Raw genomic sequence first — 26,495 nt, 5'->3', positions numbered from 1 at the left:
TCATGTAGAGTGCCTTGAGGTCCCCTTTACTGGCCGCTGTTTCTGCTTGCTCTGCTATTTCATTGAATTATGACTTCTTGTCCTTTCTGAGCTGTTTCTTCACCTCCTTGGCCATCACGCTGTACCTGTTGGCGGTGATTTGTTTCTGTTGCCGGGTTCTGGCCTGATTCAGCTCCAGTTTGAGCTTTTTCCTCTCCTCCACCTTCTACCATGACTCGTCCCTGATCCAAGGTTTACTGTTGACTGGTGGTCTTCCCAGTACTTCTTCGCAGGTGCCTACAGTGGCCTGATTGAAGGTAATCCAGGCGTGTTCTGCTGTTCTCTCACCTTGTTCCTCTATTTGAAGAGCCCCAAAGTGGTTTTGCAAGGCGATGTGGAAATCTTTCTTGTTCTCTTCCATCTGTAGTTTTCTAACATCAAACCTTATTTGTGTGTTCTGTTGCTTCTTGGCTGACAGCTTCATCTTCAGCTTTGCAACAACCAAATGGTGGTCAGATCCAATATCTGCTCCTCTTTTGGCTCTCACATCTTGCAATGAACTTCTCCAGTGCTGGCAGACTATGACGTGATCAATCTGGTTCTCTGTTTGATGGTCAGGCGAGACCCAGGTTATCTTGTGGCAGCGTCGATGGGGAAAGAGGGTACCTCCCATGGTCAGTTCGTTGAAGGCACAGAAGTCGGTAAGGAGTTCTCCATTTTCATTCATATTCCCCAAACCAATCTGGCCCATCTCTCTCTCCCTGCCAGTGTTATCGCTGCCTACTTTGGCATTCAGATCTCCCATGACGATCAACATATCTTGCTTAGGTACCTTTCCAACTACTGCTTGAAGCTGGGTGTAGAAGAGATCTTTTTCTTCTTCCTCTGCGTTGTTAGTTGGGGCGCAGCACAGGATAATGGATATCTTCTGGAATCTGGACTCGAACCTGGCTGTGATGATATGGTCGGACACTGGTTCCCATTCTATCAAACTTCTGGCTGCTTCTTTGGACAACATCAGGGCCACACCAACCTCATGCCGGTCTTTCTCTTTTTCTTTGCCGGAATAGAGCAGAGTTTCTCCCGTCTGCAGTTTGGTCTCACCAAAAGTATTCCACCTTGCTTCGCACATGCCCAAGAGTGTGAGCTGGTATCGATTCATTTCCTTCACTGCCTGTGTGCACCTACCTGTCTCCCAAAGCGATCTCACATTCCATGTTCCGATTAGGGTTGATTTCTTCTGTGAGAGCAGCTTTGGAACCTCCATTATGGTTTTCCTCGGATGAAGGAGGGTTGTCGGCCCTGCAGCTTCCTGACGGGTTTGGTTGCAGTGTGTCATCAGCCTCCTGAGTGGGGCCCTGCTTTTCCCGAGATCTGGGTTAGTGGTTGACAATCTGTTGATGGTTTCTGTAACAATTGCTTGTTTTATGTGAACGGGTTGTTAGCCCATTGCACAACCCCCAACCTGGAGGACCAGGGGTTTTCTGTCGGGGTCACCTTCCCCTAGGCGATGGCATTTCCATGCTAACGAGCTCCACCTGCCCGTGTTTGAAATCAGAGTTTACCCTCTCCTAGATAGGCTGCCATCCAAGGCTAACGAGTCCTATCTACCCGGGTTTGGAATCGGAGTTCCTTCTCCCAGGCTGTGTTGGTTCGCGGCACCTTCTTCCATATTATCCGGTGCACCCCTCACATGAGGGATCCCCCATCCAACACCCAGGGGACGTGCCTCAATGCTGTATAGCCCCAGTGCGAGGTCGATATGTGCCAATCACTGTTTAATTCAATTTAAAATTGTTCATTGTTATTATTTAACAAAGGAGAGACTATCCAAAATATTTCCTAACACAGACAATTACTGCAATAGGTGTAAAACTGAAGCAGCCACTTTGTCTCATATGTTCTGGTCATGTTCTTCATTAAAATCATTTTGGAAATTTTTATTGTCTACAATTTCTAAAATTTCTAAAATTAATTTACAACCTAATAGATTGACTGTTCTATTTGGAATAGTTCCGCATCATATTCAGGGTATTCCATCTTAGCACAGATCAACATGTAATTGCATTTTTTACATTGTTGGCAAGAAGGGCTATTTTATTGAAATGGAAAGATACCTCTGTCCCTACATTAATTCAATGGTTTTCTCAAGTAATGTTATGTCTTGGTTTGGAAAAAATCAGTAGAACTTTTGATCCTCGATTTGATTTTGAAAGAAGATGGGCCTCTTTTGCCAAATATTATCATTTAATTTGAATTATTTTATATGGTTTCCTTCCAATTTTATTTTATATGAACATGAATTAGTGGTTGCTGATTCTTCTTTATATGCTGATAAGACGTATTGCTCCGGAAGTTGATTCCTAATGGTTTTTTTTTTCTTCTTTTTTCTTTTTTTTTCCTTTTTTCTTTTTCCTTCCCTTGTAGTTCCTTCCTAACTAACACCTGTATGGGAGGTTAGTTAGGAAGATTCAGTCGCTAGGTATACATGGTGAGGTAGTAAATTGGATTAGACATTGGCTCAATGGAAGAAGCCAGAGAGTGGTAGTGGAGGATTGCTACTCTGAGTGGAGGCCTGTGACTAGTGGTGTGCCACAGGGATCAGTGCTGGGTCCATTGTTATTTGTCATCTATATCAATGATCTGGATGATAGTGTGGTAAATTGGATCAGCAAATTTGCTGATGATACAAAGATTGGAGGTGTAGTGGACAGTGAGGAAGGTTTTCAAAGCTTGCAGAGGGATTTGGACCAGCTGGAGGAATGGGCTGAAAAATGGCAGGTGGAGTTTAATGTGGACAAGTGTGAGGTATTGCACTTCGGAAAGTCAAACCAAGGTAGAACATACAAGGTAAATGGTAGGACACTGAGGAGTGCAGTAGAACAGAGGGATCTGGGAGTACAGATACATAATTCCCTAAAAGTGGCGTCACAAGTAGATAGGGTTGTAAAGAGAGCCTTTGGTACATTGGCCTTTATAAATCAAAGTATTGAGTATAAGAAACACAAAATGCTGGCAGAATTCAGCAGGCCAGACAGCATCTATGGGAGGAAGTAGTGATGACGTTTCGGGCCAAAACCCTGAGTATAAGAGTTGGAATGTAATGGTGAGGTTATATAAGACATTGGTGAGACCAAATTTGGAGTATTGTGTGCAGTTTTGGGCACCAAATTACAGGAAGGATATTAATAAGGTTGAAAGAGTGCAGAGAAGGTTTACAAGGATGCTGCCGGGACTTGAGAAACTGAGTTACAGAGAAAGGTTGAATAGGTTAGGGCTTTATTCCCTGGAGAGTAGGAAAATGAGGGGTGATTTGATAGAGGTGTATAAAATTATGATGGGTACAGATAGAGTGAATGCAAGCAGGCTTTTTCCACTGAAGCCAGGGGAGAAAAAAACCAGAGGCCATGGGTTAAGGGTGAAGGGGAAAAGTTTAAAGGAAACATTGGGGGGGGGGGGGTGGGGCTTCTTCACACAGAGAGTGGAGGGAGTATGGAATGAGCTGCTAGATGAAGTGGTGAATGTGGGCTCACTTTTGACATTTAAGAAAAACTTGGACAGGTATGTGGATAAGAGGAGTTTGGAGGGATTTGGCCCAGGTGCAGGTCAGTGGGACTAGGCAGAAAAATGGTTCAGCATAGCCAAGAAGGGCCAAAAGGCCTGTTTCTGTGCTGTAATGTTCTGTGGTTCTATTTAGTGGGCTTTTATTTAGTTAGTTGGGGTTCTCTTTTTTCCTTCTTTATAAAAAATATTTTTTTTCATTATCATATATTATTCTTTCCTGATAAATTATTTTTCTTCAGTTTTATTAATTATATATATGTCAACTTGTTGAAGTTTTGTATCATTTTTTAGCTGTAGAAGATTATGAATCAATAAAAAGATTCTAAAAATGAAAATGGACAGGGGCGCAATTTCAGTGCTTGCCGTAGGCGCTATTTTTCGTAGATACGTCCCTGGATACGGGCTATTTTTTTATCTTCTTTGAGAGTTTATGTTTGTTTAGTATATAGGTCATCCCCTATTTTTCTTTGACATAGCTAATTGTCTATCTGAAAGTGCAGACAATCCAGTGTCAGACACATTTATCCATGGAGCATTTGCTCAGTCCTGCAGCGGACTGTCAGCCTGGACTCTGTGCAGACACCAAGTCCACAGCCTTCTGTTGCAGGGGAAGGGACGTCTGCTGACCTGTAACCAGCATCGTTCTTGCCATAGTCCCAGAGATATAATATTCACATCCTCTTGCTCATCAAAGGAAAAATGGGATGACAATTCTTTACTGACATTTGATCTGTGTTGGAGCACCTGAATGAAGAGTATTCCTCAGAACACGGGAACAGGCCCTTTGGTCTGTGACATCAAATTGAACTGATCCCTCAGACTGTACATGACTGGTATCACTGCATTCAGTGTGTATCCACGTGCCCATCTAACAGCCCCTATTGTATTTGTTCCCCCCACCATTCCTGGCAGTGCATTGCAGGCAACCAAAACTCTGTGTTAAACAAAAACTTCCCTTCAGACTTTCCCCTCTCACCTTGAAGCAGTGTATTCCAATATTTGACATTTCTTCTCTGGGTATGGTGGGGGGGAGGGGGAAATCCTGTTGGTTACCCATCTAGGCCTCTCATAATTTTATAAACTTTTATCAGATCTCCCCTCGGTCTCCTGCACTCCAGAGGAAAATAAAACCTAAATTTGTCCAAAATCACCTGAGGGTTGTTACACTACAAGCAGAATAGAATCAATCTTCTACATTGAAAATTGCCGATTTATTACTAATTGGGTCCTCAAAGTCAAGTTCGGTCATACGCACAGGTGTAGTCTAATGTACAAATACAATGAAAAACTTTCAGCAGCATTACATAATGCTCTATGTCTGTGAACAGTATTCTCAAGATAAGCCTACATTGATCTTGTTGTCTGCCTGCATCACATGCTGTCTGTAGCTGTGATCCTTCATTCTGCATGTTCTAGCTCAGTGCACTGTGTAATGGTTTGATCTGTATGAGCAATAAAGACAAGCTTTTCACTATACTTTGCTACACATGACAATAATAAACTAATTTTAGTTCCAAGCATAAGTTATACACATTTTTCCCCAAAACAAAAATAATTAGAACCAAAAGAAACAAAAATGATTTTAGTACAAAGTGATCAAAGTGGACATAATGTGGAGATTAGAGTTCTGCTTGTTGGTTCAAGACCTGAATGGTTGAAGAGGAGTAACCGTTCTTGAACTTGGTGGTGTGGGACTTCTGGCCAACGGTAGCTGTGAGTAGCCTGATTGATGGCTGTTACCATCATGAGCGATACCTCCTGTAGATGCTCCCAATGATGGGGAGTGACGTGCAGAGTCCTCTACGCTTTGCGGCTTCCTATGCATTTGAATTGCTGTATCAGTGAGGATCAGTTGTATTGTTTCATTTATATTACTGACATGGAAAAGTGAATTATGAAATCCAGTCATGAGTGATGGGTGGGTGGGTGGAGTGATGTGGAGGGTGACTGTGAGCGCAGAAGCCCCCGTGATGTGGGTGGAGGATGTCAATGTACTTGCAGTCTACATGACATCTTGCAGTTAAATGTCTAAATGTCAAGAAAAGTGCTAACAGAGTAGCTTCAGAAAGGTTAAAGGTCATCTCTGATTCCCTTAACATTTTGCTCTCCATTTTCCAAGCGTGTTAATTCCTCTTGTACAGAATTGAATTTTTTATTTATTTTATTTTAGTGATACAGCTTGGAGTAGGCTCTTCAAACCACACCACCCCATTCATCGCCAACAACTGCAAATCACCCAAACCTCATCATGGGACAACTTACAATGACCAGTTAATCTAGCCAGTAGGTCTTTGTACTGTGGGAGGAAATTGGAATACTCAGAGAAAACCCACATATTCCATGGGAAGTATGTATGGAACAGCACCAGAATTGATCTCTGAACTCCTAAGATGTAATAGCATTGCACTAACCCCTACGTTACCATGGTGTATGAAATGTCCAGCTTTATCTCTGAACCCAGCACCTTTCACTTAATCGTGTAACACCTTGCTATGGTGTTATTGCACTAACAAATGGTCTGTATTCTGCTCATGTTTGTAAAGGGTGTGAGATGCCTTCCATATAGAGGCTCTGTAATAGTATAGAGTATGTATGGGTGACGGTGGGGGGGGGGGGGGGGTGGGGAGGTTGATGTGTTGATGCTGTGCGGGGGAAAGGGAGCTTTGGGGTTCTAATGTTTTTCTGTCCCTTCTTTTGGAGTTCTGTTGTTCTATAAGGACAAAGTGTTTCAGGTTGTATATTGTACACACTCTCTGACAATATGTGGAACCATTTGTATAGGGGCCCGGAGAAAGTTGCTTATAAATGATGCAGATCTTGGAACTGTCTTGAACTCAGAACAAACAACAACAAGCAGTCATCCATTTCACCAGTGAAATGCTTCACTCTCTGTTCAATCCTTAAGTGCAGTTGCAGATTTCTTGCTAGTCATATGCTTACAGATCACATTGGGTCATGCACCTTGTAGCATATTGGCCCTCAAGTGAAGACTTCATTGGAAAGACACTTTGAGAGGATTGGCAGAAAGAGAAGAAAATACCAGAAAGTTAATAACAAAACTTTAATTGGTTGCTTTGATTACACCGGTATTTCTGAATGCCAAGTGACCATCATTAATCAGCAGGAGTTATATTCAACAACTTTAATGTGCAGGTTATACATTAACAGTCTTTCTGTTAGCCACCTTGAGTGATATTTACACAAGTATTCTAGAAACATATTCAGGTGGTTACACAGCAACAAAAGGTACAGGTGGCTCCATGCTGTCCGTGGCAAAGCTGGAGAACAACTATATAAAGCAACTCTAGAATTTGCTTTATTTATTTAGCATGTAAGGACAAATCAACCCTTGGAAAGGTCCAGCTGGGAGGTCATACAAGGAGAACAAGCATCTGAAACTTTGAAATGAGTGACTTATAAATTAACTGCACAAAGCACATTTTTATGACCCTATTCTCTGGAAGTTCAAACATCTGTTCTGCATTCGATATGAAAGCTTGGATTATATTTCATCATTAATTAAATTGTGCAATATTTCTCAGTGTTTTTTCCTTTGACATCCTGCAGTTCAGCAGACCTCATCCCTTGAGAATTGTAACTCAACCATTGTACAGCTGTGTAAATGATGTAAACATAATGTGGCAGATAGTTTTATGAATTGAGTATTGGGTGTAGATTTCCTTGGTATAACAGAACCAAGAATAGTAATAATATTTTATGTTCACTGAAAACTTGTGAAAGTTGGAAGAAATCCAAGGATGTAAATACAGAGTGCATCCACTGGCATTAAAATATATTAGTAGGATATTGGTACTCTGGAAAATAATCAACACTTATACCCGTATAGTACCATGCTTGATGATCTGATCAGGCAACTGCTAACCAGCTTAATAATGGCTGTCAACAATATAAACTTCTTTCTGGGTAGTAAAAAACAATTTTCTATTCAAGTTGTTCTTTTTTACAACTCCAAGATGCCCAATATTTATGTTTCTGTTTGGAGATACAGCATGGTGACAATAAGCCTGTGCTGTCTATTTACATCCAGTATGACCAATTAACCTATTTCTTTGTAATGTGGGAGGAAACCAGAGCTCCTATGGGGTCACAGGTTGAACGTACAAACTCAATGGCAGGATTTGAATCCGGGTCCCTGGAGCAGTAAAATGTGCCACTAATCACTATGCTGCCATGCTACGCACTTGTGATGCCATATAACCATATAACAATTACAGCACGGAAACAGGCCATCTCGGCCCTCTAGTCCGTGCTGAATGCTTACTCTCACCTAGTCCCACCTACCTGCACTCAGCCCATAAACCTCCATTCCTTTCCTGTCCATATACCTATACAATTTTACTTTAAATGACAATACCGAACCTGCCTCTACCACTTCTACTGGAAGCCCGTTCCACACAGCTACCAATCTCTGAGTAAAGAAATTCCCCCTCGTGTTACCCTTAAACTTTTGCCCTCTAACTCTCAACTCATGTCCTCTTGTTTGAATCTCCCCTACTCTCAATGGAAAAAGCCTGACCACGTCAATATCTATCCCCCTCATAATTTTATATACCTCTATCAAGTCCCCCCTCAACCTTCTACACTCCAAAGAATAAAGACCTAACTTGTTCAATCTTTCCCTGTAACTTAGGTGCTGAAATCCAGGTAACATTCTAGTAAATCTTCTCTGTACTCTCTCTATTTTGTTGACATTTTTCCTATAATTCGGTGACCAGAGCTGTACACAATACTCCAAATTCAGCCTTACCAATGCCTTGTACAATTTTAACATTACATCCCAACTCCTATACTCAATGCTCTGATTTATAAATGCCAACATACCAAAAGCTTTCTTCACCACCCTATCCACATGAGATTCCACCTTCAGGGAACTATGCACCATTATTCCTAGATCACTCTGTTCTACTGCATTCTTCAATGCCCTACCATTTACCATGTATGTCCTATTTGGATTATTCCTACCAAAATGTAGCACCTCACACTTATCAGCATTAAACCCCATCTGCCATCACTCAGCCCACTCTTCTAACTGGCCTAAATCTTTCTGCAAACTTTGAAAACCTACTTCATTATCCACAATGCCACCTACCTTAGTATCATCTGCATACTTACTAATCCAATTTACCACCCCATCATCCAGATCATTAATGTACATGACAAAGAACATTGGACCCAGTACAGATCCCTGAGGCACACCACTAGTCACCGGCCTCCAACCTGACAAACAGTTATCCACCACTACTCTCTGGCATCTTCCATCCAGCCACTGTTGAATCCATTTTACTACTTCAATATTAATACCTAACGATTGAACCTTCCTAACTAACCTTCCGTGCAGAACCTTGTCAAAGGCCTTATTGAAGTCCATATAGACAACATCCACTGCTTTACCCTCGTCAACTTTCCTCGTAATCTCTTCAATATAACCTTCTTCTGTGGGTATCGATTAAGGAGGCTCTGTGATTTCTGTGTTCTAACATTGTGGTAGAAAGAGGTAAAATGATATAGAATCAGGAAGCTATTCAAACACCCATAAAGGAAGCTCTTGTACTGAGGTGGAAGGGTCAGTGTGGGAATGCACTTCATTCCCTGACTGCTAGTCTGGAAGAAGCTTAGGGTTTGTCTTGAATAAGGTTGTTCCTGCTATCATGCACCTTGTGCATTAATCACAATGAAGCAGGCCTTACAGTCAGGAAGATCATAGCCCAGCAGCCAGGCATAACTGCTGTTAGATACTGTTACCTTCATTCAGCTTGGAAGGAAAGCTCCTCTCCTGAGATAGCCTGCACTTAAAATCTTTGCTCCATCCTCTTTATTTTATCTCCCTTAATAATTGTGTATCACAAATATTTTTACCTCTCCCAGAGATAACCCTGCTTTTGGAGAGCAGAAAAGAAAGAACTGTTTACCCACAGACCTTCATTTTGTGGGTACAGGCTTGTTCATCATAAATCCATTTCCATTTCATTTGACTGCAGAGAGATGACTGAAATTGCAGAAGCAGAAAACGCATGCTCCTTGCCTGTGGTACTGTTTACCATGTTTCTGGGCCCACCCATTGCTGGGGGAAGGGGTGCGCAGCTTGCCAGAAGCTCTTTGTTAACTTGGAACGAGATTGACTGATGAGTGATGCCACACTGGTTTCTACTTCCTCTTGTAACATCACCCCATGAAACACTCTCAAAAAGGAAAGTACATTTATGTAACATAGCCTCTAGTCATCCTGTGGATTTTTAATGAAGTAATTCAGAAATATACTTTCCAGTGTAGAAAACATCTATGGAGGGGAATAAACAGTTTACATTTCGGGCCAAGAGCCCTCCGAAACTTTGATAGCTTATTCTTGTCCATAGATGTTGCCCGACTTCCTGCAGTATTTTGTGCATTTTGCTCAGTATTTCCAGCATCTGCAGAATCTTGTGTTTCCATCATAGAAATTCCTGGAATTTCTAACAACAATGTAATCACAGCCAGAAAATTACATTTTGTAATGTTGCTTTTAAGATATTTGAAGATAAATGTTTACAATGACATTGGGGATAACTTCCCTGTTTCCCTTTAATATACCTTTGAGTGAAGTTTCACACTCTCTTGAAGACCAGATGGCTTGAGAAATCAGCCCTTCTGGCAGTCAGCACTGACCCAGTATTGCTTTTCGGTAGCAGCCTAGTTTTAGTTGGTCCCTACCTCTCTAAAGTGGGACTTGAATCGCCACTCTTCTGATTTAGATAAGTGCTGGCAACTGAGAAGCCTGACATTTTAGCATTGCCAATGGCAGAGACACAGAAACCTGATTAGGAACTGCATTTAATGTCAATATTTTTAATCAGACAGAACATTTCTTAAGAGGAGGCCAGTTCCATAAATAACATCAACATGATGAACTTAACCCTTAAGCTTTCTAGCAGCGACTCATTGATGTGTTTTGTAGTGAATATAACTTCCTCATGCTAATCGTGTATGTGCAGTTTGATTATAGAATTATCGTTCATGCCTATTGCCTCCGGAACTGAATGCTTACTAGGACAGTTGAGATATGACTACATTCGTTTCTGAAGTCATGCGTAAACAAGACCATTATCCTACTGAAGGAAGGTGTTGAACCAGACAGATTTTTACAACACATTATGTCAGGATTAGTATTGCAGGTGCAAATTGCTTTTGCTTATTTAATTTTGATTTTATCATTGCCTTGAAGTGACGCAACTTCACATTTCTGGTAAAGGATTAGTGATTACAAATTGCTTAACCTGTACTGTCTCCATGATACTGATGTCCATAGTTCAATGCTAACTTGGGTAGCTCCTTGATACACACTCCAATGTGAGTAATGTGTAATTTTTAATCCATTTGGCCCACAGGTTTATCCTCACAATCTTTTTCTGTCTTTGCTCATCCAACACAATCAACATATCCTAATCCTTTCTCCTTCTCACTCTCAATAAGCCTTCCAGATATATTCAGGTCACACATCAACTTTGGGTTGTCCTTGAGTTTTGGCCTGAAATAACAAACTGTACAGGTGACTTTACGTTTGCTCCTCTGCTCCCATGTGCTTCTAATGCTGTTAAAGCCATTATCAGTTAGCCCAGAGGTCAATACCAGGGACTGGTGCCCAAAGGTTGATCAGAAGTTGTGAAGTCCAAGTCCAGTGGCCGAAGCCTGGAGATTGGCGACCTGTCCTGGAATTGGAGGACAGTGTGTGCATGAGAGGAAAGGAGCTTTTTTGCTGTTGTTTTGATGGTTGTTGTGTTCTTTGTTGTTCTGCCAAGCATTGTGGGCCGGATATGCTGTTGTCAGAATACGTGGCAACACTCGTGGACTACTCCCAGCACGTCACTAGCTGTGTTGGTTGTTAACACAAACAATACTTTTCACTCTTTGTTTTGATCTACATGAGATGAGTTTGAATCTTCTGCAAGCAACTTTTTCACAGTACCTCCACCTCACTGTACTTGTGCACATGACAATAAACTCAATTCGACATGAAGAGTTGAGCCTGTAGTACTTGTCGTTGGCATTAGCATTTAATAGCTTTGAATCAAAAAGTTTTGAGTTCAGGCTGGTATTTTGGTGAAGTACCAACGGAGTACCACACTACTAGAGCTGTCATCTACTTGTTGGGTAGCATGTAAAGTTACAAATGTTTATAAAATCTTCTCGAGCTTCCAGTCAGGTACAGATATCGATTATAACCAACATCTTGATGTAAAACTCTGCCATCTTCATGAAAATGGTGGAGTTTGTCATCAAAACGTTGGCTTAAAATTGATATCTGTACCTGAATGGAAGCACGAGGAGAGTTTATTTGCCATATGTCAGGAAAGGACGAGATCCTTTTTTACAAAGGCCTGGCCCTCTCCCTCAGGTGGATATCGAATATCACATGATTTAGTTTTAGAGGAAGGCAACGTACATTCTTCTTGCAATGGAAGAGGCTCTGTAAACACGTCCTTCCAAAACCACATCTTATTTAGTTTCTATCTTTTCATTAAAGGTGGAAATGCTATTATTTGAAACCAATTATTCTACATCCATGACAGCTTGATTAAAGAATTGAAGAAAGATTTCACATGGTGTATTGCATTAAATATTAAATTGTGGTATGCTCTTTGCTTTCCTAATGAAATAAACTTTGCTTGCCAGCCTTGATGAAATAGTAACTTTCTAAATAGATTTCTAATTCCTTTTTCAGAGAAAATGCAATTAAAAACAGAAACTATCTTCAAACAAAAAGAAACAATTAAAATGGCTCTGGTAAACTGACAATCATGCTGATAACTTTCTAACTTAATTTTTCCTTATTAGATTGGTTCCCTGCTGAAGGCAGTATAATCAAGTGTGGACATACATTTTAATGTTTGGAGTTGTGATACCAAAACACAGCCTCAATGCTTTCAATTTCATACATTGAAAGCAGACCAGGTGTAAAGCCACAGTAAGTTAGCTCACACCCTAGATAATGCGAGAAAGAGAATGAAACACAGTTTCCCTGTTATCAGCTAACAGGACTTTCATGCAGTTTCCTGTCCAAATGTTAAGCTGCCAGTTAGAGTCCTTGAAGCAGTTTGGGCTGCAGCTTTGTCACGGTTCTCCTGGCTTCCTTGAAACTTGTGTCTTTTTTCTGGGAGGAGCATCTCGGAATCAGATTCTTCGTGGTGGAACCTGGAAGAGAGTGAGTCACCAGGTTGTACTGTATAGGAACAGAATCAGCTCCTTTTGTCCATGCTGACTGAATGGCCCAATGAGCCTGAACTGCTGAACTCGATCCATCTACCTGTCTCAATGGCTTTGGTGCTCACCTCAACCTCTATTTCTGGCACCTCATTCCAAACATGGATCACCTTTTGCATGAAGAGGTTGCCCCTGATGTCCCTTTTAAATCTCTCTTGTCTGATCTTAAACCTATGCTTGTTCTTAGAACCCCTCTCCCTGGGAAAAAGACTGTTCTCTCACCCTGTCTATGCCCCTCATGACTTATATACCTCCAGCAGGTCACACCTTTGGGACCACAGTGCTTTAATTTCATCGTAATTCCAAGTAGTATAACAGTGACAGAGAGAATGTGGTGTAATCATGCAGGAGTGAGGTGCCAGGTCTGAGTTAACAGAAAGTAAGGCAGATTCAAAATTCATAAGCTGGTTGAGCCATTCTTCTTGTTTGAGTTTTTAAGATTAGTCACTTATTTTAGATGTACATCCTGGTAAGAGGACATTCCAAACTAATGATCCCGTGCCAGCCCAATAAATCCATGTGACCAATTAACCTACTAATCCATACATCTTCGGAATGAGACCAGAGTAAGCCCATACGTTTCTGGGGAGAATGTACAAACTCTTTACAGACTACGTCAGAATTAAACTCTGAACTCCAATGCCCTGAGTTATAGTACTGTCCCGCTAACTGCTACACTATCGTGGCTTTATGGATTGTGCTGACGACAACGAGGAATCGCAGACTACCTGTAGTGAATGGGCCAGCATCATGTACTGCAATAGGGAAGACATGGTGCACCTGCACCCCATTTCACCTCTAAGGTGCCTCTCACCCCATCCTGAGATTGAGTGCTGACTCTAAGCAGAGTCTCGAGTTTCACTGATTTGGGGGGCGGGGGGGGGGGGAGGTTCTGATGCTACAGAACTTAAAGAGTCCAGATGCACATTAACATCTATTCCCTCATCTCTACATCAATTACAACTAATAAGTTTGTTTGTTTATTTGTTTTTTACATGGGATGGGGGGTTGAGGTTTGATGTTCTTGTTGCCCTCTGCAAGATTTGATTATTTTGCATGTGGGGGGATGGGGTTTGATGTTTTCTTAGAACAACTTGCATGGTTTTCTTTGTTTCTTGGCTGTCCGGAGAAGGTAAATCTCTGAGTTGTATACTGCATACTTTGATAATAAATGAACCTTGAACCTTGAAGTCTACCATAGGATCATTCACTCAGACAGAGTCATAGCCCTTCCTTATCAGAGTGTGAGGGTAAAGCCAATTCCTTCCTGTTCACTTTATGTTAATTAAAATAATAATTATTAATTAAAATTTATTTTTGCTTATTTAAACATACAATTATTAGCAGATGACTCTGACACCCAGTTTGCAGGCAATCAACGTGATCTGGAAGTGTGAGGGAATGGAACCTCAGTTTGTCCTGTCAGTTTGTACGAGGCCTATTAGTGGCATCAACAGAGCTCTACCAACTAGACAAAAGTACAGAAGGGAGAAGTGGAGTGGCCATTGTTGGGAGCAGGCCAGTGGCGAGAGTAGAAGCGACAGGCTTTGGCTCAAACCAGGCTTGGGCTTGGAAGAGGTGTAGGCTTTGTGTAAAGCATTTGTTAAGGTTTTTTTCCTCCCTTATTGTACCATTTAAATGGCTGTGGTGTGCTCTTCATGCCGGATGTTGGAGAACTGGGAGACCCAGAGTCTCCCAGGGAACTACATCTGCATGAAGTGCATCCGACGGCAGCTCCTTGAGACTGTGTTAGGGATCTGGAGCAGCAACTGGATGACCTTTGGCTTGTACGAAAGAGCGAGGAAATAACTGATTGAAGTTACAGGGAAGTAGTCACCCCGAAATCGCGGGAAGTGAGTAGCTGGGTGGCCGTCAGGAGAAATGGAAACAGGCAGTTAGAGCAGAGCCCCCCTGTGGCCATTCCCCTCAATAACAAGTATATCGCTTTATATACTTCTGTGGGGGCTGACCTCCCGGGAGAATGCCACAGTGACCAGGTTACAGGCACTGAGCATGGGTCCGTGGTGCAGACGGGAAAGAGAGAGAAGAAGGGACTGGTAGTGATAGGAGACTCTATAGTGAGGGAAACAGACAGGAGATTCTGTGGATGTGAACGGGACACCCGGATGGTATGTTGCCTCCCAGTTATCAGGATCAGGGGCATCTCAGATCAAGTCCACAGCATTTTGGAGAGGGAGGGGGAGCAGCCAGATGTCTTGGTACATATTGGTACCAATGGTACTGGAAGGAAAAGCAATGAGGTCCTGAAAAGAGAATTTAGAGAGCTAGGCAGAAAACTGAAAAACAGAATCTCCTGTGTAAGCAATTTCTGGATTGCTGCCTGTGCCACGCACCAGTGAGAGGAGAAACAGGATGATTTGGCAGATAAATGTGTGGCTGAGAAGCTGGTGTGGGGACAGGGTTTCAGGTTCTTGGATCATTGGGATCTCTTCTGGGGGAGGTATGACCTGTTCAAAAGTGACGGGTTGCATCTGAACCCAAGGGAGACCAATATTCTCGTGGGTAGTTTGTTCGAGCTGTTGGGGAGGATTTAAATTAACTTGGCAGGGGGTGAGAACCAGAGAGAAGGAAGACAGGGAAGGACTGATTGTAAAAAAGTGGATTGGAAATTACAGTCAGACTATCAGGAAGGGCAGGCAGGTAATGGGACCTAGTTGCAGTCAACAGGCTGAGTATAAAATCATTAGGGATGCAGAGTCAGAAAGGACAGCAAATACGGTACTCAAGGTGTTGTATCTAAATGCACATAGTATAAGAAATAAGGTGGATGATCTTGTTGCAGTATTACAGATTGCCAGGAATGATGTTGTGGCCATCACTGAATCGTGGCTGAAGGATGGTTGTGGTTGGGAGCTGAATGTCCAAGGTTACACCTTATATGGGAGGGATAGGAAGGTAGGCAGAGGGGGTGGTGTGGCTCTACTGGTAAAGAATGGTATCGAATCAGTAGAAGGATGCGACATAAGATCAGAAGATGTTGAATACTTGTGGGTTGAGTTAAGAAGCTGTCAGGGTAAAAGGACGTTGCTGGCAGCTTTCTACAGGCCTCCCAACAGTGGCTGGGAGGTGGACCATAGGTTACAACAGGAAATAGAAAAGACAAAAGGGCAATGTTATGGTAGTTATGGGAGATTTTAACATGCAGGTTGATTAGGAAAATCAGGTTGGTAATGGATCTCAAGAGAGTGTGTTTGTTGAATGCCTAAGAGATAGCTTTTTAGAGTAGTTTGTTGTTGAGTCTACCAGAGAATCAGCTATACTGGACTGGCTGTTATGTAATGAATCAGAGGTGATTAGGGAGTTTACAGTAAAAGAACCCTTTGGAACCAGTGATCACAATATGATTGTGTTCAACTTGAAATTTGATAGGGAGAAAGTAAAGTCTGATGAGGAGTATTTCAGTGGAGTAAAGGGAATTAGTGCTGTGACAGAGGAGTTGGCCAAAGTAAATTGGAAGGAGCTCTGGCAGGGATGCCAGCAGAGCAGCAATGGGGTATGTTTCTGGGAAAATGACATGTGTATTCCAAAAATGAAGAAAACTTAAATGGTAAAATAGTACAACCGTGACTGACAAGGGAAGTCAAAGCTATTGTAAAAGCAAAAGAAAGGGCATGTATCAAAGCAAAAATTACTGGGAAGATAGAAAGGAAAAGGTGAAATATGAAAGCAAGCTCGCAAATAATATCAAAGTGGATAGTACAAGTTTTTTCAAGTATGTTAAAAATAAAAGAGAAATGAGAGTGGATATAGGACCGCTAGAAAATGAGGCAGAAGAAATAATAACGGGGAACAAGGAGCTGGCCGATGAACTAATTCAGTATTTTGCGTCAGTCTTCACTGTGGAAGACACTAGCAGTGTGCCTGATGTTGTAGTGTGTGGGGGAAGAGAAGTGGGTGCAGTTACTTTACAAGAGAAAAGGTACTCAAAAAGCTGAAAGACCTAAAGGTACATAAGTCATTCTTAACCTGATGAACTGCACCCTAGGGTCCTGAAAGAGGTAGCATTAGAGATTGTAGTGTCATTAGAAATGATCTTTCAAAAATCATGGTGCCATGGGAACTGGAAGATTGCAAACATTACTCCACTCTTTAAGAAAGAAAGAAGGCAGCAGAAAGGAAATTAGAGATCAGTTAGCCTGACCTCAGTGGTTGGGAAGATGTTGGAGTCAGTTGTTAAAGATGAGGTGATGGAGTACTTGGTGACACAGAACAAGATAGGACAAAGTCAGCATGGTTTCCTTCAGGGAAAATCCTGCCTGATGAACCTGTTAGAACTCTGAAGAGATTACAAGCAGGATAGATAAATCGGATGCAATGGATGTTGTATATTTGGACTTACAGAAGGCCTTTGGAAAGGTGCCACACAGGTGGCTGCTTACCAAATTAACAGCCCATGGTATTACAGGAAAGGTATTGGCATGGTTAGAGCATTGGCTGATTGGTAGGAGGCAGTAAGTAGGAATAAAAGGATCCTTTTCTGGTTGGCTGCAAGTGACTAGTGGTGTTCCACAGGGGTTGCTGTTGGGGCCACTTCTTTTTATGCTGTATATAAATGATATAGATGATGGACTGGGTGGGTTTGTTTCCAAGTTTGAAGATGATACAAAGATTGGTGGAGGGGCAGGTAGTGTTGAGGAAATGGGTAGGATGCAGAAGAACTTAGACAGATTAGGAGAATGGGCAAGAAAGTGGCAAATGAAATACAATGTTGGAAAATGCATGGTCGTGCACTTTGGCAGTAGAAATAAATGTGCGGACTACTTTCTAAATGGGGAGAAACTCCAGAAATCTGAGGCACAGAAGGACTTGGGAATCCTTGTGCAGAACACCCTGAAGGTTAACTTGCAGGTTGAGTCAGTGGTGAGAAAGGCAAATGTCATGTTAGCATTCATTTCAAGAGGTCTAGAATACAAGATCACGGATGTGATGTCGAGGCTTTATAAGGCACTGGTGAGGCCCCACCTTGAGTATTGTGAACAGTTTTGGGCTCCTCATCCTAGAAAAGATGTGTTGACATTGGAAAGGGCCCAGGGAAGGTTCACAAGGATGATTCCAGGAATGAAAGGGTTATCATATGAGGAACGTTTGATGGTTCTGGGTCTGAACTTGCTGGAATTTGGAAGGATGAGGGGGAATCTCATTGAAAAGTTTCAGATGTTGAAAGGCCTAGACAGAGTAGATGTGGTAAGGGTATTTCCAATGGTGGGAGAGTCTGGGACAAGAGGGCACAGCCTCTGGATAAAAGGGCACCTTTTCAAAACAGAGGTGCAGAGAAAATTCTTTAGCCAAAGGCTGGTGAATTTGTGGTATTTGTTGCCACATACAGCTGTGGCGGCCAAGTCATTGGGTATATTTAAGGCAGAGATTGATAAGTTCTTGATTGGACATGGCATCAAAGCTTATATCAGAAGGCTGGGAGCTGGGATTGAGGAGGAGATAGAAAAAAAGATCGGCCATGATTGAATGGCGGAGCAGACTCAATTGGCCAGATGGCCTAATTCTGCTCCCATGTCTATGGTCTTGTGCCCAGTTTCCACTAATGGACCAATCTTCCTAATGGAATGGCCAAGGCAGTAAGACCACCACCTGGTCAGGAGCGTAACATTGTACAAAGCCAGTGACTGGAAGATTGGTGTTCAATTCCATCGCTGTCTGTCAGGAGTTTCTACATTGTCCCCGTGAACATGTGGGTTTCCATCAGGTACTCCAATTTCCTCCCACTTTCTAAAGACTACAGGTTAGGGGAGGTTGTGGGCGTATTATGCTGGAGCCAGAAGCATGGTGACATTAATGGACAGTCTTCAGCACATCCTCGGACTGTGTCAGTCATTGATGTAAACATTACATTTCACTGTATGTTTTAATTTTTCAATGTACATTGAAGGTAATCTTTAAGGATGAATACATCCACAGGTATCCTTGGAGTGGGCTCAAGCATGGATCAGTCCAGTGACTTGGAACAAGTTAGGTATCTGAGACGAGGAAAAGCAGGGAAGTCAGACTAATCACGCAGAAGATGTGATGGACTAAAGGGCTTCATTCTGGGCTTTTCTGTTCAGCTATTCAAGGGTTTCTTTTTATTCATATCAAAATTGTACATAAGAATAAGTATTCTTATAAAAAATATATGATGCAGATAATTGCCCAGGGGAAAGTAGGGCATTATTCCTCAGACAGTATAGGCACATTCAGCTATTTGCCTAAAATAGATTGGGCCTTCTTTCTGCCTAAAGGAAGATGTATTCAATCTATGTCGACCAAGACTGATCTGAGAAACTCAGGACAGAAAGGGCATGAGAAGAAATGATGCAGATATTAAGTCAACTTAAGCATTCACTTTGTAGCTGCTGGTGAAGGTTAAGGATAAATTCAATAAGTTTAAGTGGTCAATAACTAACAGCAATAATTGAAAAAAAATAAATTCAGCAGACTCAGTCTAAAAATATAAACTGTAAATTAACTGAAACACATCTTATTCTACAGCTAAGGCTTTCAGCTAATTGAATTCACTTGTTATTTATCTTTAATAAGTTCTATCCTTCAGTTTTCCTGTAAGGTCTATCACTAAAGCCTTTTCTCCAATATGGAGTTGTCCAAAAGCTGTCCAGTGAATGTACTAATTTTTCTTACAGTACTGAAACTAAACAAAATTGTAAATGTTTAAAAAAAATGAATCAATCATTAACACTGTCACATTTTGGTGTCTCAGAATCAGTCTGTTCAGAACCAATACCAATATTGAATCACACACTGGTGAAAGTTTGGGAGTGGTTACGGATAAATACAGCCTTCAACTTGATGTGTTAATGCATTCTCTTCCCACTGACACTCTTCAAAATGCTGAGTGCTTCTGGCATTTCCTGGTTTTATTTGAGTTTTATAACACTTGTGGTATTTTTGATTGTTCATTTACAATTACAGAATAGAATTGTAGAGATCAGTAGCACAGAAACAGCCCTCTTCGCTCACCTTATCTATACTGACTATGATGCCTGACTGACTAATCCCATTTGTCCATATTAGTTCTGCATCCTTTTATTTGGGTCAGTGTGAACAAAAACTAAATAGTTATTTTATCACATGTAGTTTATTAGTGTTGTATACTCAGTATAAAATCTCTTGTGAAATATGTATGAGGATAAATATCCTCATAAATACGAGGGGTGATTGATATATTTATGACCTAAGGTAGAAGGAGTCAATTTTAGAAGACCTAACTCATTTATTTTTCAATATAGTCCCCTCCTACATTTACACACTTAGTCCAGTGGTCATGGAGCATACGGATCTTGGATCTCCAGAAAGTGTCTACAGATGGGTGATTAATAAATTCGTGGCCTAAGGTGGAAGGAGATGAGTTATACAGCTCTCATTACATGCACAGGCAGGTCAACTCATTGAGTGATTATGCAGAAAGTTTGAAGTTAATATCTCTTTCTGCCTTAGGCTACGAACATATCGATCACCCCTCGTAAATAGCTATATTCCTAGTGACTCAACTAATTTTATCCCGGGTTCAAACAACTGGCACACAGCAAAACTATCACTTTCAAGCTCATCAACTGTGCAGCATTGTACATTTAACAGAAAGTTAGTAAAAAGCTTACATCATAGATTTCATCTGGATCTGTTTCCATGGGAGGGCTGGGTATATTCAAGCAGAGGGAAGCAGGAACAGCATATGTTGAATCCAAAGATGCGTTATCTGTATTTAAAAAATGAGCAGCGTTCAGGAAACCTTGTGGCATCCAAAATAACGCAACACTTTTGGTTTACAGTTTAATCATTCCCTTGATTACTCACTTGCTTCAACAGTAATATATTCTAGTCACAGTGTCCATCATATACGGAACCTACTTGCAAAGGTTCTTCAAGAGAGGATTCTGATCACTTCCACAGAAACAGGCAAGAGCAGAAACGGGAAGGCCCATTATCTGTTTTAGGAACAGCTTCTACCTGTCCCCCTTCAGATTTCTGAACGGATCTGATCAGACATCATATCATACGTTGTCACACCTTGATCAGTGCTGCATCAAAACCCTGGAATACCTAACCCTACAACCCATTGGAAGTCCGTCTGCACAACTGCAGTGGTTCAAATTCATCCTCTTCAGGAATGACTGAGAATAGGCAATAAGTGGTAGCCGATATATCTCTACATCCCGGGGGAGAATAAGTTATTCAAGGAAATCAATTAATGAACTTGCATTGAAGCATTACAAATGCCCTTGGAGAAGTGACTGGTATTTGTATGACTTAAAAATAATATACAAAGCTAATGAAATGTTGGTTTTAACCTCAAAGGGACAAGACTACACTCCTACTAAAGTCACAAATATAATGTTTATAGATATGCAAAGCCTTGGAGAGACCCCATTTGGAGAACTCCAACCTGTACTACACTCAGTAGCCACTTTATTAGGCACACCAGTACACATATCTAATCAGCCACTCTTGTAGCATCAACTCACTGTATAAAAGCATGCAGACATGGTCAAGAGATTCAGTTGTTTAGACCAACATCAGAATAGAGCAGAAATGTGATCTAAGTGACTTTGACTGTGGAATGATGGTTGGGATGGTTTCAGTAACTCAGAAACTGCTAACCTCCTAGGATTTTCGTGCACAACAGTCTCTGAAGTTTACAGAGAATGATGTGATAAAACAAAAAACACCAAGTGATTGCCACTTTTGTAGGTGAAAACACCTTGTTAATGAAATATGTCAGAGAGAATGGCCAGACTGGCTCAAGCTGACAGGAAGGCAACAGTAACTGCTATAACCATATGTTGCAAGAGTAATTTGTTACAACAATGGCATGCAGAAGAGCCTTTCTGAATGCACAACACATTGAACCTTGAATTCGATGGGGTACAACAGCAGAAGACAATGAAAATACATTTAGCTCCTACTTTATTAGGTACAGGAAGTACAGAAAGTATCTGATGAAAAGATAGAATTTCTTCATGCAACTGGACTGGTTCTTAAGTTTTTCAACCGTTTCCAATTATACACGTTATTCGTTTGGTGATTTAAATTAATATTTGGCACGACTTCCTCAAATACCTGTGCAGATTCTTTCAACTGAGAAACTCAAACCCTTAAAGATTTCTTTCTTTCCTGAGGTATGACTCTGGTCCAACACCTGAGAACCCATACGTTGTGCAGAATTCTTGATATGAAGCTGGCTTTACTGCCCAATCATCACTCCAACCCCACATCACAGTCGGCAGGGAACAGGAAGGGACACTAACACTGACTCAGGTAACCTACTGAATGTGCAATAACTGGGAATGAATGGGAATGTGCAATAGCTGGGAATGAATGGGAACGTGCAATAACTGGGAAATGGGAATGTGCAATAACTGGGGAAAGTTGGGAATGTGCAATAACAATAGACAATAGACAGACAATAGGTGCAGAAGTAGACCATTCGGCCCCTCGAGTCTGCACCGCCATTCTGAGATCATGGCTGATCATTCACTATCAATACCCAGTCCCTGCCTTGTCCCCATATCCCTTGATTCCCCTATCCATCAGATATCTATCTAGCTCCTTCTTGAATGCATCCAGAGAATTGGCCTCCACCATCTTCCGAGGCAGTGCATTCCACACCTCCACAATTCTGGGAGAAGAAGTTTTTCCTCAACTCTGTTTTAAATAACTGACCTCTTATTCTCAATCCATGCCCTCTGGTACTGGACTCTCCCAACATCTGGAACATATTTCCTGCCTCAATCCTATCAAATCCTTTAATTATCTTAAACGTTTCAATCATATCCCCTCTCAATCTCCTCAATTCCAGTGTGTACAAGCCCAATCTCTCCAATCTCTCTGCGTAAGACAGCCCTGCCATCCCAGGAATCAACCTAGTGAATCTACGCTGCACTTCCTCAATTGCCAGAATGTCCTTCCTTAAACCTGGAGACCAAAACTGTACACAATATTCCAGGTGTGGTCTCATCAGGGCCCTGTACAAATGCAAAAGGACATCCTTGCTCTTGTACTCAATTCCCCTTGTAATAAAGGCCAACATTCCATTTGCCCTCTTCACTGCCTGTTGCACTTGCTCATTCACCTTCATTGACTGATGAACTAGGACTCCTAGGTCTCTTTGCATTTCTCCCTTACCTAACTCTACACTGTTCAGACAATATTCTGCCCTCTTGTTCCTGCTTCCAAAGTGGATAACTTCACATTTATTCACATTGAATGACATCTGCCAAGTATCTGCCCACTCACCCAGCCTATCCAAGTCTCCCTGTATTCTCCTAACGTCCTCTTCGCATGTCACACTGCCACCCAGTTTAGTATCGTCAGCAAACTTGCTGATATAGTTTTCAATGCTCTCATCTAAATCGTTGACATAAATCGTAAAGAGCTGTGGTCCCAATACAGAGCCTTGTGGTACCCCACTAGTCACCTCCAGCCAGTCCGAGAAACACCCATTCACTGCTACCCTTTGCTTTCTATCTGCCAACCAGTTTTCTATCCATGTTGAAACCCTGCCCCCAAAGCCATGAGCTCTGATTTTACTCACCAATCTCCTATGTGGCACCTTATCGAATGCCTTCTGAAAATCTAGGTACACAACATCCACTGGCTTACCCTCGTCTAACATCCTTGTTACACCCTCAAAAAACTCCAACAGCTTAGTCAAGCATGATTTGCCCTTGGTAAATCCATGCTGGCTCGGCCTAATCCTATTACTGCCATCAAGATGTGCCACTATTTCGTCCTTAATAATGGACTCAAGCATCTTCCCCACGACTGACGTTAGGCTAACAGGGTGATAGTTCTCTGTTTTCTCCTTCCCTCCCTTCTTGAAAAGTGGGATAACATTAGCCACTCTCCGATCTTCAGGAACTGATCCTGAATCTAAGGAACATTGGAAAATGATTACCAATGCATCCGCAATTTCCTGAGCCACCTCTTTTAGAACCCTCGGATGCAGACCATCTGCACCCGTGTTTGGATAACAAATCCAAACACGGTAGAAATACCTGTTGGATCTGCCCTCCTCCACAACAATTTCTGTTGTCATCTCCCATCCTCTTTATCCTCTCACTCCCTGTTGCTTTTCATTCCTTCCCTCTCCATCGGCCCTGTTTCCTCCCTACCTTGACTCCAGCTCCAGATTCCCACCTTTTTCTAAAATTCTTCCTCTCATGTCTCCTCTCTTTTTTCATGGTCCAATTAACTGTGTTGTCCTCTAACTCAGCGACTAGACACTCTTCAATTCACCAACGAAAAATTGATCATTAATTGACAAAACAAATTACTTAAACTGTCTCACTATCTTTAAGACAGCAAATCAGCTTAAGGCTCCACAATGTTAGAATAAAATTACTTAGGACTCTTCCAAGTTTTAGTTGCTTCCAATCCTCACATGTCCTTTCATTTTTCAACTAGGAAGACTGAGGAAATCAGAGTAAATCAGAGTTCTCTGCATTACAAATTTAATTTGTAATTTAATCTGCAATTAAAAAAACATCACCTGTCCATAAATACAAGAGATCCTGCGGATGATGGAAATCTTGGGTAACAAACACAAAATGCTGTTGGAACTCAGTAGGTCAGGCAGCATCTATGCAAGGGAATAAACTGTTGATATTTCAGGCTGATATCCTTCATTGTGACTGGAAATGAAGGGAGCAGAAACCAGGAAAAAAAGATGGGGGGAGGGTAAAAGGTACAAGCCAGCAGGTGATGGGTGAAATCAGATGGGTGGTTAAGATTTACTAGAATGTTACCTGGGTTTCAGCACCTAAGTTACAGGGAAAGGCTGAACAAGTTAGGTCTTTATTCTTTGGAGCATTGAAGGTTGAGGGGGGGACTTGATAGAGGTATTTAAAATAATGAGGGGGATAGATCGAGTTGACATGGATAGGCTTTTTCCATTGAGAGTAGGGGAGATTTAAACAAGAGGACATGATTTGAGAGTTAGGGGGCAAAAGTTTAAGGGTAACACGAGGGGGAATTTCTTTACTCAGAGAGTGGTAGCTGTGTGGAATGAGCTTCCAGTAGAAGTGGTAGAGGCAGGTTTGGTATTGTCATTTAAAGTAAGATTGGATAGGTATATGGACAGGAAAGGAATGGAGGGTTATGGGCTGAGTGCAGGCCACTGGGACTAGGTGAGTGTAAGTGTTGGCACGGACTAGAAGGGCCGAGATGGCCTGTTTCCGTGCTGTAATTGTTATATGGTTAGGGGAAGGGTGATGAAGTAGGAAGCTAGGAGGTGATAGGTGAAAGAGATAAAGGGCTGAAGAAGAACAGGAGAGGACAGCGGACCATGGAAAAAAGGGAAGGAGGAGTAGCACTGTCTATTTCCTTCCATAGATGCTACCTACTATGCCGAGTTCCACCAGTATTTTGTGTGTCACTCCAGGTTCCCAGCATCTGCCGTCTCGCTTGAGTTTCTAGCTTAAACTATAATAGGATGGTACTTTCTTCATCTGCCTTTGCTTTACAACGTATTTCAGTTTGAGGGATCCCTGAAGCAGTGAGTGAGTGATGAGATAAACAGTTTTTTCCTCTCTCATAAGATGGTCTTGCTTACCTACTTCTTTGATGCATGGCTTGGGCTTTGGTACGACATAGGGTTGTACGAGGTCACTAGTGTATTTCTGGCTTTCGTTCATCCGAAGTACATTGTACTGATAATTCCTGTGTGGAGCAAATGGAGAAACCATGATAAATATCGTAACCAACAGTAAGTAGACTACTTGGGGGCCAGTCTTCGGAAACATATTGAATATTTAATTAAGGAGCTCAGAGAACACCATGGAGCTGAAGAAAGTTATGGAAGATATACAGCCATCAATAGCCTATGACCCTCAATGGGACAGCTGCTTATTATCTGAACTGGAGACAACAGTAGTGTTCATAAGCAGTAAAGGGTAAGTGTGGGAAGTTAACAGTGATGTGAACATACTGTCCATGCACGTTGATGATAATCTAATCTCTTTCCACCTCACTATTGCCCTGCATCCTTGCATCTTGTGCTTTAAGTAGACATGCACGTTGTTGGCTCTACCCTGCTCCACCTGTGTCTGACCCTGCCAGCCTGACTGCGTCTGCAGAGTTGCCAGAGTGAAACAGGACTCCACTCACACTGCTGTTCTTGCTGCCAAGCAACTGAAAAAGTCACAGTAAGAGTATAAATTTTTCTCGCTGTCTTCGAACTTTAAAGGGAAGGGCTGATGCTCGACCTCTGCCCGCTTCTCTTGCAGAGAACCTCAGTCCACCTGCAGCAGCTTAAAACTCAGGCTTGGCTGGTATAACTCCCCCCTCCATTACCACTCTTGATGGTTCCTTGCGTGAAGAGAAAGAGAGGGGAAAGAAAAAAAAGAGGAAAAAAGAGAGAGAAAAATACGAACAAGTACCATTAATGAATAAAGGCTTTCACATCCTCTGGAAATCCTGAGTCACTTTGAAATGTTTTGTTCCACTGCATTCTATTATCTCTCAATAAAAATGCTTTACTGACATCTAGTGCTGGTGTTGTGTCATCCGAAGGCCAACAAATACACAGCAGAGCTGCTCAACTTTTTAAAAGTCAGTAAAGTCTTAGCAGTTTCCTACACCACAGTCCTGAACCTGTAATACGGAATTAAATGATGGATTTAACCATACTTTAGAGCTCAATGGTGCTAGGTCAGACAGTGATGGGCCAA

General features: G+C 41.8%; 1 long non-coding RNA gene across 1 annotated transcript; it reads right to left on the bottom strand.

Moving 5' to 3' along the window:
- Positions 1–6,632: 6,632 nt before the first annotated feature.
- LOC132379727 (uncharacterized) lies at positions 6,633–26,304 on the bottom strand. The gene is made up of 4 exons (XR_009507518.1): positions 26,205–26,304; positions 25,379–25,485; positions 20,427–20,524; positions 6,633–12,729 (listed from the first exon to the last, which is right to left on the bottom strand). It is a non-coding gene; the product is annotated as an uncharacterized LOC132379727 (long non-coding RNA).
- Positions 26,305–26,495: the final 191 nt, after the last annotated feature.

Source organism: Hypanus sabinus, chromosome 22, assembly GCF_030144855.1.
Source record: "Hypanus sabinus isolate sHypSab1 chromosome 22, sHypSab1.hap1, whole genome shotgun sequence".
Taxonomy (NCBI): Eukaryota; Metazoa; Chordata; class Chondrichthyes; order Myliobatiformes; family Dasyatidae; genus Hypanus; species Hypanus sabinus.
This window is presented reverse-complemented; position numbering and strand designations above follow the sequence as displayed.